This window comes from Triticum aestivum, chromosome 1B (assembly GCF_018294505.1).
Source record: "Triticum aestivum cultivar Chinese Spring chromosome 1B, IWGSC CS RefSeq v2.1, whole genome shotgun sequence".
In the NCBI taxonomy this organism is placed as follows: domain Eukaryota; kingdom Viridiplantae; phylum Streptophyta; class Magnoliopsida; order Poales; family Poaceae; genus Triticum; species Triticum aestivum.
In genome coordinates, this window is record NC_057795.1 from 345,223,854 (window position 1) to 345,237,557 (window position 13,704).

The 13,704-nt window shown below is 44.5% G+C and overlaps 1 pseudogene; it reads left to right on the plus strand.

The window, feature by feature from the left end:
* Positions 1-4,146: 4,146 nt before the first annotated feature.
* On the plus strand, positions 4,147-6,131 carry LOC123123079 (ribosomal protein S3, mitochondrial-like; annotated as a pseudogene).
* The last annotated feature ends 7,573 nt before the right edge of the window (positions 6,132-13,704 follow it).

Below are 13,704 nucleotides of genomic sequence, written 5' to 3' on the forward strand. Positions count from 1 at the left end.
TAGGGCTACTAGAATCCATCACTAAAAGAGGAGTTTTCCGAGCTCTATCGACACAACAGGACTCTAGATATTGGCAACAAAAGGGCACTTACCCCTAAACTAGATTACTCTTCTTCTTCCTATGATAAAGCGGGGGTTGAAAGGGACTCTTTAAAGTACTTCAACGTTATCACTGGACTTTCGTGTCAATCCAACTGGAGGAGGGAAATCGGGAGAATAAAGAAGTCTTGCACGAGGGTGGCCTCTTTCCATGCCTTCAAATCCATTTGCCACACTTTCAGATCTCGGATATACAATGATGAATCCTGACGATCTACGATCAAAGAACGCAGTAATATGAATGTCTCTCATGAGCCCCAAAGAGTCAATCAAGTATGCCTGCTTTGTTGGCACAGGGAAAGGTAGAACGACCTTCCGCCATGTCAACCGCTCACTAGGCTTCTTGCTGCGGTGAAGTTGCTTCATCACCCGGCTCAACATCAGCCTCATCCCCCCCATTTTAAGCTTTGGTTATAGTATCCTTTAGTTCCACTTCTTCACCAATCTCTCCCGCAATCTTCTTTCCCCACTCCTCATCCAAGTGAGGAGCTACCCGAGATCATCGAAACCCACCACACAAACCCTAACTGGCAAAACCGATCTACGAACACCAAGGGTGGGTAGAGGCGTCAGATGACAATTGAAGTAGGGGTCTGCCTCTTTCAAAGGGAAGCAAGAGTCTCATAGGGAAGGAGATCCTACACAGACCAATCCCAATCAGGAAGAGAGTCTTGTTGTCAATGAAAGCAATTTTTCTATGTCACATATCTGCCTATCTCGTGTTGTGAGCTATAAAGTACCCACCAGGGGGGTGGACCAAGAAAGAGGCAGGCGATTGGGTCCTTCCCATCCTCTGTGATGTCAGTCTCTTTGTCATTCTTTCACCCTTGCTGAGTAGCGAAGTGAGCATACTCAAGATCCAATTCATCAATCATTTGAGTTGGTGCGAACATAGGAATCCAGACTCCGCTTGATTCGATCTTCAGTTTCGACCTTCATCAGTCAGGAAAAAGAAGAAGGACCCACTTATTCCACTCGGAGAGACCGAACCAGGCAACAAAAAAAAAGAAAAACTGAAGGAAGTTCTCTTTCCATTCCAACTAAACTAAGTGAAAAAAGGGGGAGAGCAAAACAGAAACACAGGAACAAAAAAACTATGTCCAAACCAACGAGTCCTTTGGTCGACTCTAAAGAATGTATCGGGAGTTGGGAGTTAGCCGTCTCATAGGAGTGATAGCTAGGTTTTTCACAGAGTTTCTTCGTACGATTGAAAAAAAGAGTGCTCTAGGTCGGAGAAAACAAGAAGAAGATTGTTCACCAGTCTGTCTCCCAACCTCTTTAAAGCAGCTACCTACCGTGATCTGGTCTTGGGACAGCATTGGCACCCCCGTTTGCTGGATCTTCTAGGCACTCTAAAGCGCTTCCACAAGAGACAGATGGACTTTGAGTTATAGACGGAGAAGAGCCTTTAGAGGATCAAGAGTGATTCCTCAATAAAACAAATGGGATTTTGAGGGAGGGCTGAACGCAATGTACTGAAGGGTTCGCTTTCGCTGATCAGCACCAGTCTTTCCTGCTGTGAATTTCCCAGGTCGGGAGGGGCCCTTTCCTTCTACCTTACTGAACCCATTCACCAATGATTGGATCACTCAAAGCTAAAGACCAATTCCTTCCTTTTAGGTGGTCTAGGTGGCTGGGATACTATGCCCTTCTTTTTAGAGGCTCAAAGACGAGTTCTTTGAAGGAAGCAAAAGAACCCATGTGTCTCGGATGAAGTCTACCCTCTTTTTGTGCCGGGAAGAAGAATGAGATCCAACTCAAAGTCAAGGAAAGCGGCCTAGACCACTGACTTTTGATGGAAGGCTTCTGAACATGGATTGGTCTGATAAAGCCAATTTTTCGGCGAATCAAATATTTTCTGAGAGCACTAGACCTTCTCTCTTTCAGGATTGATTCCCACTCACTGCCTGATAGCAGGCTTGGCCCATGAGACCTATTGTCTTATTGTACTAGCTCACTTCACTACTTTGGAGGATGGGTTTTTCCCCTTTTTGGTTCGCAAATGCTCTAACCCATCGAGAAGCTCCATCCAAATTGGAGTTGATGTGAGCACTTCCCAAAGGCAGAGGCTTTTTCTACAAAAGGGTGGGAGCATAAAATGTAGGTGAGTCAATTGCGTGTGGCCTTCAAGTATTTCGTATTGTAACAATATTAGATCGGCATCCAAACAAAGGTGCATGTACAGTTCCTAAGGGATACAATTTTGTCCTAATCATCAAGAAAGATGAAATAAGTTGATAGCGCGATCTTGTACTAACACATACTCTCTAAATATTTCAGAACTTGCATGCGGCCTTCAAGCCACAACCGCGGTATGAGTTCTGATCTCAGACTTTGGTTTGGGGGCTGCTGGCCCCTTCGCATTGACAAGGAAACTGTGGACGACAATGGGTTTAGAATTCGAATAAAACGAAGACCCTATCGAACAAATAGAGGAAAGGGCGGAAAGGGGAAAAAGTAAAGTCTAAGCGACATATGGCACGAAAAGGAAATCCAATTTCGGTAAGACTTGATCTGAATCGTAGTTCAGATCCAAGTCGGTTCAGTGAGGGCGACCGCGAAAGTCACCGAATGGGTTCGGTCCGTCTTTTTCAGATCTTTGTTTGTCCCCCCAAAAAAGGCATGAGAGGACGTTGCAGATGTCCGGGACGGACACGACTTCTTCTAACGCTAGAAGACCATAGGAAGAAACCCGGGACCAGAGCATGTCGTGAAAGACGCACACGGGGCGGGCGTGCTTCGACCGTGTCTCCGAGGCACAGTTGAATGTAGATATCATGAACGCGAGGATAAGGATACCAGGCCGAGAAACCCGGGCAAGTACTCCCCTAATGTGCCGATCGCTAGCGCATCCAGGGCCCCGGCGCCCAGCTCTGCTGGAGAGGCCGTCACTGATCTGAAAAGTGCGTCTGCGGTTCGGATAGACTGATTCTGCGAACGCCTAGCCCCAGGAATCAATAAAAAAACAAGTGCTAAGTTTCATTTCAGATCAGTGAATAAACCAAAAAAGAGACCTTTCTCGCTCGACGCCACACTATGCTCCGCTTCAACAAATGAGAGTTTTCGGTGGAACCGGTGAACCACGCGAGCTGGTTAGATGCGTGGGGTAGAGGGCTCGTAGTACCTGATAGCGCAACTATGCAGTGGAAGGGAAGGAGCCTAAATCGACCCCCTTCTTTCTTTTTTATTCAAAGACACAAAAGCAAGCACAAAAGAGATTGGACTCTCGGATGAGACTAAGCAGCTACCGTTCCGATGCGCCCCTTACCCTATCTTGATTCAAACCGAAAACCCTCTCTAAGGTGGAGCCTAGTTGAAGCTGTCATTCAAAGAATAAATGGGAATCCAAATCCACTTTTAGGGATATAGATGAAGTCTCGCTCAGTAAAGAGAGTTGTAGATTCGTAGAAGAGGATCAAAGTACGGGCGCTACAAAAGGCAGCTAGCCAATGAAAGTAAGTGGAAAGAATATAATACTTTTGTACTGACCCCTCCGGGGCCCCCGGTTGTTTTGGCCCGCCCTACCCCAACGTTAGACTATTGCCTTTTTAGCATACGCTTGCTGCTTGCAGCATGGATTCGATAGATCTATCGAATCCATGCTTCCCCCGCCCTGAAGCGAGACTCTATCCAGATCTCAAAGAATAACGAGCTAGGCGGCCGGCGGGCAAAGAAATGGGGCGGGGCGTTTACTTGAAAATGACAACCGCCTGTTCCAGCAGCGGGGGCCTTGCACGAAAGCAAACCTACAATTAAGTAGCAGTTGCTTTCGCTGATGGGCCCAGTGAGGGGGGGCATTGTCCCTCAGTTCTTACCAACCTCAGGTGTGTACACCTAACTTATTATCTTCTTTTTTCATGCAAGCCTGACCTCAGCTGTCCATTTCTTATTCATTCAGGGTGCCCCTAGTGGACTTGGCGGTGCTCCTTTCTCAAATCAGAACAACTCTGAATGTTAGGGAAAATAAGGGAAGACCACCTGAGCGAACCGACCGAAGGGACTTTACTTATCCGAACCAAACGTTAGCGGCTTAAGCTAAGCCTATCACGAGCTGCGTTGCTGCTTGATCAGCGGGGAGGAAGATCTCAAAGTATGGGGCAAAGGATCAAGCGCTTTGACTTTGCTTTGTCCCCCGGGATCCACCACAGGTTGGGTTTGAGAGCCGTGTGATGGGTGACTATCTAGCACGGTTCAGAGAGCACGTGTATGTAGTCTGCGCTGGTGAATGGAAGCCCCCGCCGCAAAAAAGAAGCGGCTCTTCCCACGGCTCTGTCACCATTGACTCTATTTATTATTATGATAAATCATTGTATCAAGATGTCAATCTGAGATCTTATTTTAGTTCGATACGTCCACCTACGAAACTCGCCCTTGGCTTTCGTCTCGGTAGGTGTATTATTCTACATTTTCCCAAAAGGACATTCATTCATTTCTTTCTTCCCGGGCGATTACCACGACTAAAACGAAAACAAGACAAGAAATCAAGACCCGTACCACAGGAAAAGGGCTGGTGGCCGACATTTGGGAAAGTCGGGCCGATCGGGTGTCTTCATTCAAGCGAGGGTATAGAGGAAGAACGAAACGAAGTGAGAGGCCGGGGGGCAGGGAAAAGAGTCGAGTCGATCGACCGGGAGAAGCAAAACTAAATCCGGATTTGGACGAAAAAGATGCAACGTTATGGATACCATGACCGATCACCATCGAGAAAGAAGAATTTTGATAAATCACTTCGGGTGAGCGGGGCCTTCAAGCGGCCTCAATACACCGGGGTTGTAAATGACATACCTTTCATTATGGGAAATGCCGCCTCCTTACTAAAAAGGAATAGAATCAAGTTATTTTTACCAAAGAAGTCCCACTCTGACGGCCCGATGAGTCATCTACTAAAAAGGACCCTCCCCGCTGTGCGCCCCTCCTTGAATTATTCGGTCATGCAATACTTTTTAATACTAAGAATAAAATGCATTTCGACCCCGTCCTAGTTCTCAATCATTTTGTGGCACCGGGTGTGGCTGAACCATCTACGATGGGGGGAGCGAAGGGAGGAAGCTTAGATAAGAGAATACGCTCTCGCATCGCTTTCTTTTAGAAAGCTCTACCAGCGAGAAAAAGTGTTTGGCCCGAGCCAAAAAGAGGTTGATCCACTTCATTCGCCAAGCGAATGATCTTCGCTTCGCGGGAACAACAAAAATCACCATATCGCTCTTTCCTTTCTTCGGTGCTACCTTCTTTTTTCCAAGGGATGGGGTTGGGGTGTATAATAACCCTTTTTTTGAGTATGCCCGGAAACAACTCCTAGCTCAGTTTAGGATCAAATGTAGGAACCTCATGGGTAAGGATAAGGTAATGGAATTGATAGAGAAATTCATAGACCTAGGTAGGATAGGAAAATTGATAAAGGGAATAGAGATGATGATAGAGATCATACTGAGAAAGAGGATAATTCCGTACGGGTACAACTCTTATTTGAACGAAGTGCAAAAAATGTGATCTTTTTTGTCTAATAGAACAAACACTAATACCTTAATTGAGTCGGTAAAGATCAAATCTGTTTATCAAAGTGCTTCTCTGATTGCTCAAGACATCTCTTTTCAACTGAGGAACAATCCAATCTCATTTCGTTCCATTTTTAGTAAAATAGTGAAGGATATTCCATTAATAATGCCAAAAGGGGTGGAGGGGATACGTATTTGTTGTTCTGGTCGATTAGGGGGTGCGGAAATAGCTAGAACTGAATGCGGAAAGTATGGAAAAACATCTTGTAATGTATTTAACCAGAAAATCGATTATGCTCCTGCGGAAGTATCTACTCGTAACAGAATTTCAGGTGTCAAAGTGCGAATCTCATATAGTCAAAATAAGAAGGGACGTGCTATATCCGAAACGTACGAAATATAGTAAATATTTTAAATGCAGATGTAGTAGGGGTCGCGAACCGGATGGTACACAACTTGGTTTTGGAAGATATGGCACCAAAAGTTGTAGAGCTGGTCGTCTTTCATATCGAGCCATTGAAGCAGCGCGTCGGGCTACAATCGGACAATTCCATCGTGCTATGAGCGGACAATTCTGAAGAAATTGTAAGATATGGGTAAGAGTTCTCGCAGATCTTCCTATTACGGGGAAACCCGCAGAAGTTCGAATGGGAAGAGGAAAAGGAAATCCGACGGGTTGGATTGCTCGTGTGTCCACGGGACAAATCCCATTTGAAATGGATGGTGTGAGTTTGTCAAATGCTCGACAAGCCGCTAGATTAGCGGCATAAACCATGTTCGTCAACCAAGTTTGTTCAGTGGTCGTAACGTAATTGGTTAGTGGGGAAAAACCGGGCCGGGACTCAAAAGAATTTGGCGAAGTGTTTGTTCCTGAACGAGGGAAGTGGAAAGACAAAGAGGGATAGGGAGCTCGCCTCCTTTTTTGTAATCGCCAAAATTGTACGACGACCCTTCTTGTTCCAGGCATACGACCCTGAGACGTGACGGTGTCACTTTTCCGGCCCGGTAAAGTGACATTTATATAAATAAGAATAAGAAAGAGAAGCGTGATGTTGTCGTGTTGTCAGCAATCAAATTATCGTAAATAGATATTACGGTTGCGTTGTTTCAATTTCTGTTCGTACTCTGATTGCTGTGGTTGTAGCTCGATCTTGGCAAATCTCTCAAATGGATGTCCAAAATGCTTTCCTTCATGGTGATCTACATGAGTTTTTTCTATATGCAGCCACCTCTGGGTATTGAAGTTCCTGATGGTCATGTTTGTCGCCTTCGAAAGGCCCTCTATGGGAAAAAAGCAACCACCTCGTGCTTGGTTTGAGCGGTTCAGCTCTGTGGTTCAAGCTGCTGGTTTCTCTTCTAGTGAGCATGACCCTGCACTTTTCACTTATACATCTGACCGCGGTCGTACCTTGCTTCTTCTCTATGTTGATGATATGTTGATCACTGGAGATGATCAGAAGTACATTGCTTTTGTTAATAAAAAGTTGAGTGGGCAATTCAAGATGTCAGATTGATTTTCTCTCCATTATTTTCTGGGAATTGAGGTTGATCAAACTAATGATGGTTACTATCTCTCTCAGCATCGCTATACTCAGGATTTGATCTCACGCTCAGGTCTTACTGATACACACGCTGTCGCTACACCCATGGAGCTCCATCTCCAATTGCGCCCTAGTGATGGTACTCCTCTTGAGGGATACCACTCGCTATCGTCATCTTGTAGGCAGCCTTGTGTACCTCACTGTGACCTGGCCTGACATTGCTCATGCAGTCCACATTGTCAGTCAGTTTGTCAGTGGTTACTTGAGGGAGATGCAAATACTTCATTCTTCCCTAGTGCTGCCAATGGAAGACACATAAAATGTAATATTGCTTCTTTGGAACATGAAGGAAATGTTATACAAGATGAGAAAGAGTTGCAAGAACACATTTCTAGTTACTATAAGAGACTATTTGGTTCAGAGGACAGGGGGGACATATCTCTTGGTGGAAGCCCCTTGGTCAACAGAGCACATGCTATCAGAACTAGACAATGAAGAGTTGACTAAGCCTTTCACTATGGAGGAAATAGAGTTAGTAGTTAAAGAGATGAAAACCAATACAGCTCCTGGCCTAGATGGCTTACCAGTAATCTTTTAGAAACATTTTTGGGAGATGGTTAAAGAGATGGTCAAAAGAATGCTTGATAGCCCGCATGCTGAGGAGTTGCAACTTAGAAGACTTAATTATGGGGTGGTTACTCTGATTCCTAAAACGAAAGATGCTGCAACTATCAAGCAATATCGGCCAATATGTTTATATTATGTTTGTTAGAAAATTGTGACTAAAGTACTGACAAATAGGCTTGAGAGAGTTGCAGATAAGGTGGTGAGTAAGAGTCAGACGAAATTTATGAAAAACGGAAATATTTTAGATGGGGTGGTCACTATCCATGAGGTGTTTCATGAGCTTAGGAGGACTAAACAAGAGGGGGTCATACTAAAGCTAGACTTTGAAAAAGCATATGACGGGGTGAATTGGGATTTTCTACAAGAGGTTTTGCTTAAAAAGGGTTTTCTTTAGTGAGAAGTGGAGAGGTTGGATTAAACAAGTGGTAGAAGAAGGTGCAGTGAGTATCAATATTAATGGAGAGGTTGGCCCATATTTTAAGAGCTACAAAGGATTTTTGCAGGGTGATCTCACCTCTTCTTTTGAATTTGGTGGTGGTCACAGAAAAGGGGGTCACTCAAGTGTACGACATTCTTTGTCCGTCCAGATTGCGGTACATGGTCGGACTGCTCTGGATTGTAGAGGAACGAATTTCAGGCTACTTTAGATGGGGTGGGCTGCACCCATTCTCGGTGCGTACAAGGTGGGCACCCATTCTCGGTTAAGATGGGAAATCCTATAGGGGTAGAAATGCTACATGAAAAAAATCCACTCTTGCTGTATTAGGAATTGAAAGTAAGTCAACTCCTCCCTCTTAGAGCAACTTGTCGCAGCTGTGACTACTCTTTCTATTTGAATTGAATGTCAGCGAATCACTTGTTTCACTAATGTGACTAGTCTTGACTGCAGGTTTTTTCTTTCTATAGAGAAGTGACTGCGCTAGATATGCTTATTAAAGGTTTGCTTGGTGGCTTCCTTGCTTGACAGGCTTTCCTTGTTGATTGGCTTGGTCTGCTAATTCCCGGAAATCACTTCCTCTAAGTCTTAAATAGCAGAACCTACTCTTTCTTCAAAGAATGTAGCATACCTAAGAAATGATTTCTCTAACGATTCAAATCTGTTGTGAAATAAGGAAATGCACGGATCGCTTCTTCTACCCTTCTCTTATTCGCATTTCCTGCTTACTATTGAAAGAAAAGTTGTTACTGCTGCATATCCCCTTTTTCCTCTAATTCGAGCGAGTAAAGGCGCAGCTTCCTCATCTTTGCTTTATAGTTTGATATAATATAGAATTGGATTTTGCTTTCCTTTAAGGAGCTCTAGCTATCTTGCTGATCCACCAGTTCATACTATTAATGAAAGCTCTTTCACCCTGCCCGCGGGTAATCCCTTACTGAGCCTACTCAAGCAATCTCCCATTAGCCGCTCTTTACTTTATAGTCAAGCGATTGTAAACTCCTTATTTAGGCTAGCGACTTTGCTGATTAACAAGATTATCGCATTGGAGCTATGACAGTTATGTAAACTACTTCTCTAGCAAGTAATGAATCTGAGGTCAAAGCCAATGAGTACGCCGGATGTTGCATTTTCGCAGTGAGGGAAGGTTGGCTTGACAGGCTTCGTTCTGGATGTTGTAATCTCTTCTCATGGTCTTTGTTCGCTTTATTATCCCAATGCTATCTTCTGCGAATAACAAAACAAGGATTTCATGTGGGCTCTTTCCTTGCTAAGGAGAGTAGCTCATGAGTGAGTGAGTAGCCGGGTAGGCAATATAAGTATAGTTGCTTTAGAAGTTCCTGTGATGGACTAAAAAACTCAACTCAAGAAGAAATCTGCCCCATTTGCCCGCAGATCATCTTAGTGAGCAGTCCCTTCTACTCTTATTGGAGCTAAAGAAAGCAGTTTATGTTTCAAAAATCATAGTGCTCGTTGCCAATCCATAACCAGATCGCTTACTAATCGCTTAACTCTTTGTTCATAACATTATACGTGTATCACTGGGATCGATCCGTTGTCAAAGAATTTCCTATGCCAAAGAGGGATTCAAGATTTCACCGCAGACTGGACCTACCTCCTGGGCCGGGCACTTCAATTTTCCTTATTCGATTCATAGGTCAATCCGGAATCAATCGTGAAACAAAGCTATTGTCTGGTTTCTGGTCCTGGGTGGATTATTTCTTATCATATTGTGAGGCGGATCATAAGATTGCAAATTAGGCGGATCATAAGTAGATGCTATTTTACAAGGGTGGGCTTTAGCTGCGAATCAAAAGTACGATTCCCCAGAAACACATTCCCTTTCAAGCTGAGCTGAGACGTATCTGGCACCTTTACTTGGTCCAGTGCTGCCTTCGGCACTTATTTCTCTTTCTTGTGCGAACAAACTAGAACCTGCCAGCCCAGCCCTATCTTCCGAATCAGAATGGACTAGTGATTTTGATCTATTGCCAGAGCCCTATTCTTATGATGGAAAGATCCGTGCTCACATAGCTGTCAGAAAGTTTTACTTGCATCTATTTCAACTAGACGTGAGGTCTCTCCACGGCAACAACGAGGAGGAGGAGATCCACATGTAGAGGGCGAGGGGTTCGAAACTCGGGGATGTCACATATGGTTGTGGAAGAAGAGCTTGTACGGGCTCCGAGGTCAAAGAAATTCGACAAGTTCTTGGTCGATCGATACCTTTCCATCCCGGGGCAGATCTCCAGATCCGATACGAGTGTAGATACTTTACTCCCTTCTTCCTCAGTGAGTAACGTATAATGTCTAGAACAAAGGAAGTGAGTCTAGCTCCACTCCGAGGGACAAGACGGAAATCTTCTACCAATGCCAATTGCAAGGCGTGCTTTCCTATGAACCGATTCTTAGACTACAGATCTCATTCCAACGATCTACTTGTACGAAAGAAAGAGAGATGATCTACTTGCAGCTAATGTTTGTTACCGCTGAACATCTGCTACCAATACCAAGAAATACCAATACGGACTTCTTGTTCCAATCGAAACGAGCAAACCTGGGGAAGATAGCAAGATTAGCAGAACGGGAACCCCCCATGGGGAAGGGCTCTGAGACGCACCACAGAGCCCGTAGCAGCTACTTTTAAGGTTTATCGCCCATTGGCCCAGAAATCCATAGAAAGACGGTTGAGATTAGTGAATGGCATCGATCTGAAGTTCATAGAATCTCTAGCATCTCTTTGTTCGTAACAAATGAGTAACTTAACTACTAATGTGACGAATAGTGCCAGGCGTAGTGTATCACTGGAATTCGATCAGTCTGTTGGAAAGGGATCACTCTCTATTCTACTTCAAGTCCTGTGTGTGCCTGTTTCGAAGAATGCTATTCGCTCTAGTGTCCTGTGCCTGTTTCGAAGAATGCTATTCGCTCTAGTGGAAAAAGTAGCAATTTATGGCCATGATCCCGACCCGAACCCTCAAATGATGACGAATGGCTGACTTCATGTAGAACCCGTTATGCCAATCTGGATTCCACATCTGCTACAAGAAAATCGTCTTGAAAGATTGCAAATCAAGCATTCGTCCTTAGCTCAAGGATTGGATTACCGCAGTTCCTGAAAGATATCGTGCCAATAGAAAGATCTCGTTCCCGTAGATTCCGTTCGTTCCAGCAATCGTGCCAGAACTCACTGATCCATTCAAAGGATTTCTTTACCCGATGGCCAAAGGACCGATATCTTCTTCTCACGCCTAGCAAAGATCGAGTTCTGTTCTCACTTCACTTAATGAGCCTATTTCTCTGTTTTTATACCCGTTTAGTTTAGATAGATGGGCTCTAAGGGAGAAGTGGCGCACTTTCTCGAGCTATCTAAGCATCCAGGGAAGTGATTCCACAAGCTAGAGAGATTCTCCTCTTTTCTTTTTCAGAGTTGAGCTCAGGCTAAGGCCAAGCATGGATCAATGTTTGTCAAATCATTCTCTGTTGACTTGAGTCCTCGCCGAAGGTGCCGTGCCGTATAGTACTACTCCGGTTATAGGTGATAGGTGCATGGCTTCCGCTCATAAAGAATGAGTGAGACCGGCGCTCAATCAATCAGCCACCAGTAGAGGATAAAGGAAAAAGGGGTTCATCAATGAGAGGCGCATGAGATTCTGTATTGGCCAACTCTTTCTAACTATCACTAGGCCGGATACTCCGATTCTCTGTGGACGATTTCCTTCTCTCTCGTTCAATGCCCTTTGGTCTCGAGGATCACCATTTGGTGGGGTTAGGGTCACACCCGAAGTCATATTGGAGAATTGAGCGGAACTACTTCCATGTGCACTCTTTTCTCGGGTCAGGAAGCCCTGTTTTTGAAGCAGGAAGACCTCTTCATCATCATTATTGGGGTATGGGCCCTAAATCATTGGAAAAGACAGTTTTATTTAGGGAATTTACACGATATCGCCTCCTTCTGTACTAACAAGGGAATGGATGAGTTCACTTAAGAAGAAGGCCTGGCCGGTACTAAAACAGAGAAGTCAGCTCAGGTTTCATCTCATCTAAGCAGCAGCCAAGCGGTGATTCTGGAATCGTGCCATGCTTGACAGTTGGACTTCTCGCCATACATAGAAATGAACTGCTGATGAGCTAGCTATCCCCGATATGATCTGGTACTAGACTTCACACATGTTGCCATCGTATAATCGGAGAATCAACGCTGCTGTCTACCTTCGGAAAGAAAAATAGATGATTTTTGATACTAGGATGACTACTCCCGAGGCCTGTTTTAACTAAAGAATTTACAGGTGGCCCGGTCGGTAAACTATTCCCGAGAGAGGAGAAGCAGAAACATCAATCTATATTTTCGTATAATATTCCAGCAGCTCCAATGCCTTAGAGCGGGATCTTATCTTCCTAGAAAGAATTGAGTGTTGCACACGGATGGAAGTTACGGATGAGAAATGACGTATCTTACGTATCGAATCTCAAGTAACGGATGAGAATTGATGTATTCAAAGTGGAAAGAACGAATATCGATTCTCGTGGATGAACGGAGGAAATGGGAACTTGGTCTTTGCACTCTTCTTTCGGGGGGGTTATCCCATGACATGAAAAAGACCAATCAAAAACTTCTGCAAGTTAATCCCTACTATCAATGTCATGCAGGAAACTGACACACCAAATGATGCCACAGAAGAGATTGCAGTACAAGAAGAAGAAGAAATCCCACAGGATCAGGACTCCCCTCCAAATGAGTATCTCATGCATATTTCGGCTCATGCAGTTTCAGGGCAGGTCACTGCTGGCACATTTTCAGTCAAGGTCACTATTGGTGGACAAACAGGCATTGCCCTTATTGATACCGGCAGTTCAAGTACATTCATTGATTTGTATTTAGCAGTTACAACCACTTGCCATATCCAAAAGAAAAAATCGGCTAAAATAGTTGTGGCTGGGGGAGGCCAACTTACATCTGGGGCAATCATAGCAGACACTGCATTCTGCTTCTTGGTTTTCCAAAGGTCCGGAGGAGCGGAAGAGTTTCTAGTCGAGAAGGGTCGGGCATTAGCAAATCCTTCAATCCCAACTCTTGAAAAGAAGAAACCAATTTTAAGGCATCTCCTCCCCTCGGTGCATATTATCATATAGAAAGAAACGTTGCTATTCCGTTGCGTCTTAGACATTTCACTGATGCGGGGCGGGGAATCGAGTCTATTCAGGAGTGCATTTCCCTAGCGGACGAGGTGATTTATGCAAGATCTTGTCAAATTGATTGATTTAGCTGGCGACGAAAAAGAGCACGAAATGCTACTCGAAAACGCGTATAGTAAGTAGTCTTCGTCGATGGGACCTCCAGTGTATGCGTTACGAGGCAACTAGCATTTTGTCATTAAAGTTCGTGAAAGAATGTTCTTGTTTTTCGTTGGAAAAACCGACACCGACGTCAAGATCAGTCTCCTTTCCTTTCTCTTTAGTTTGGGAGCAGAGCTTAAAAAGATGGGGGGTCACGATGGATCCTTTT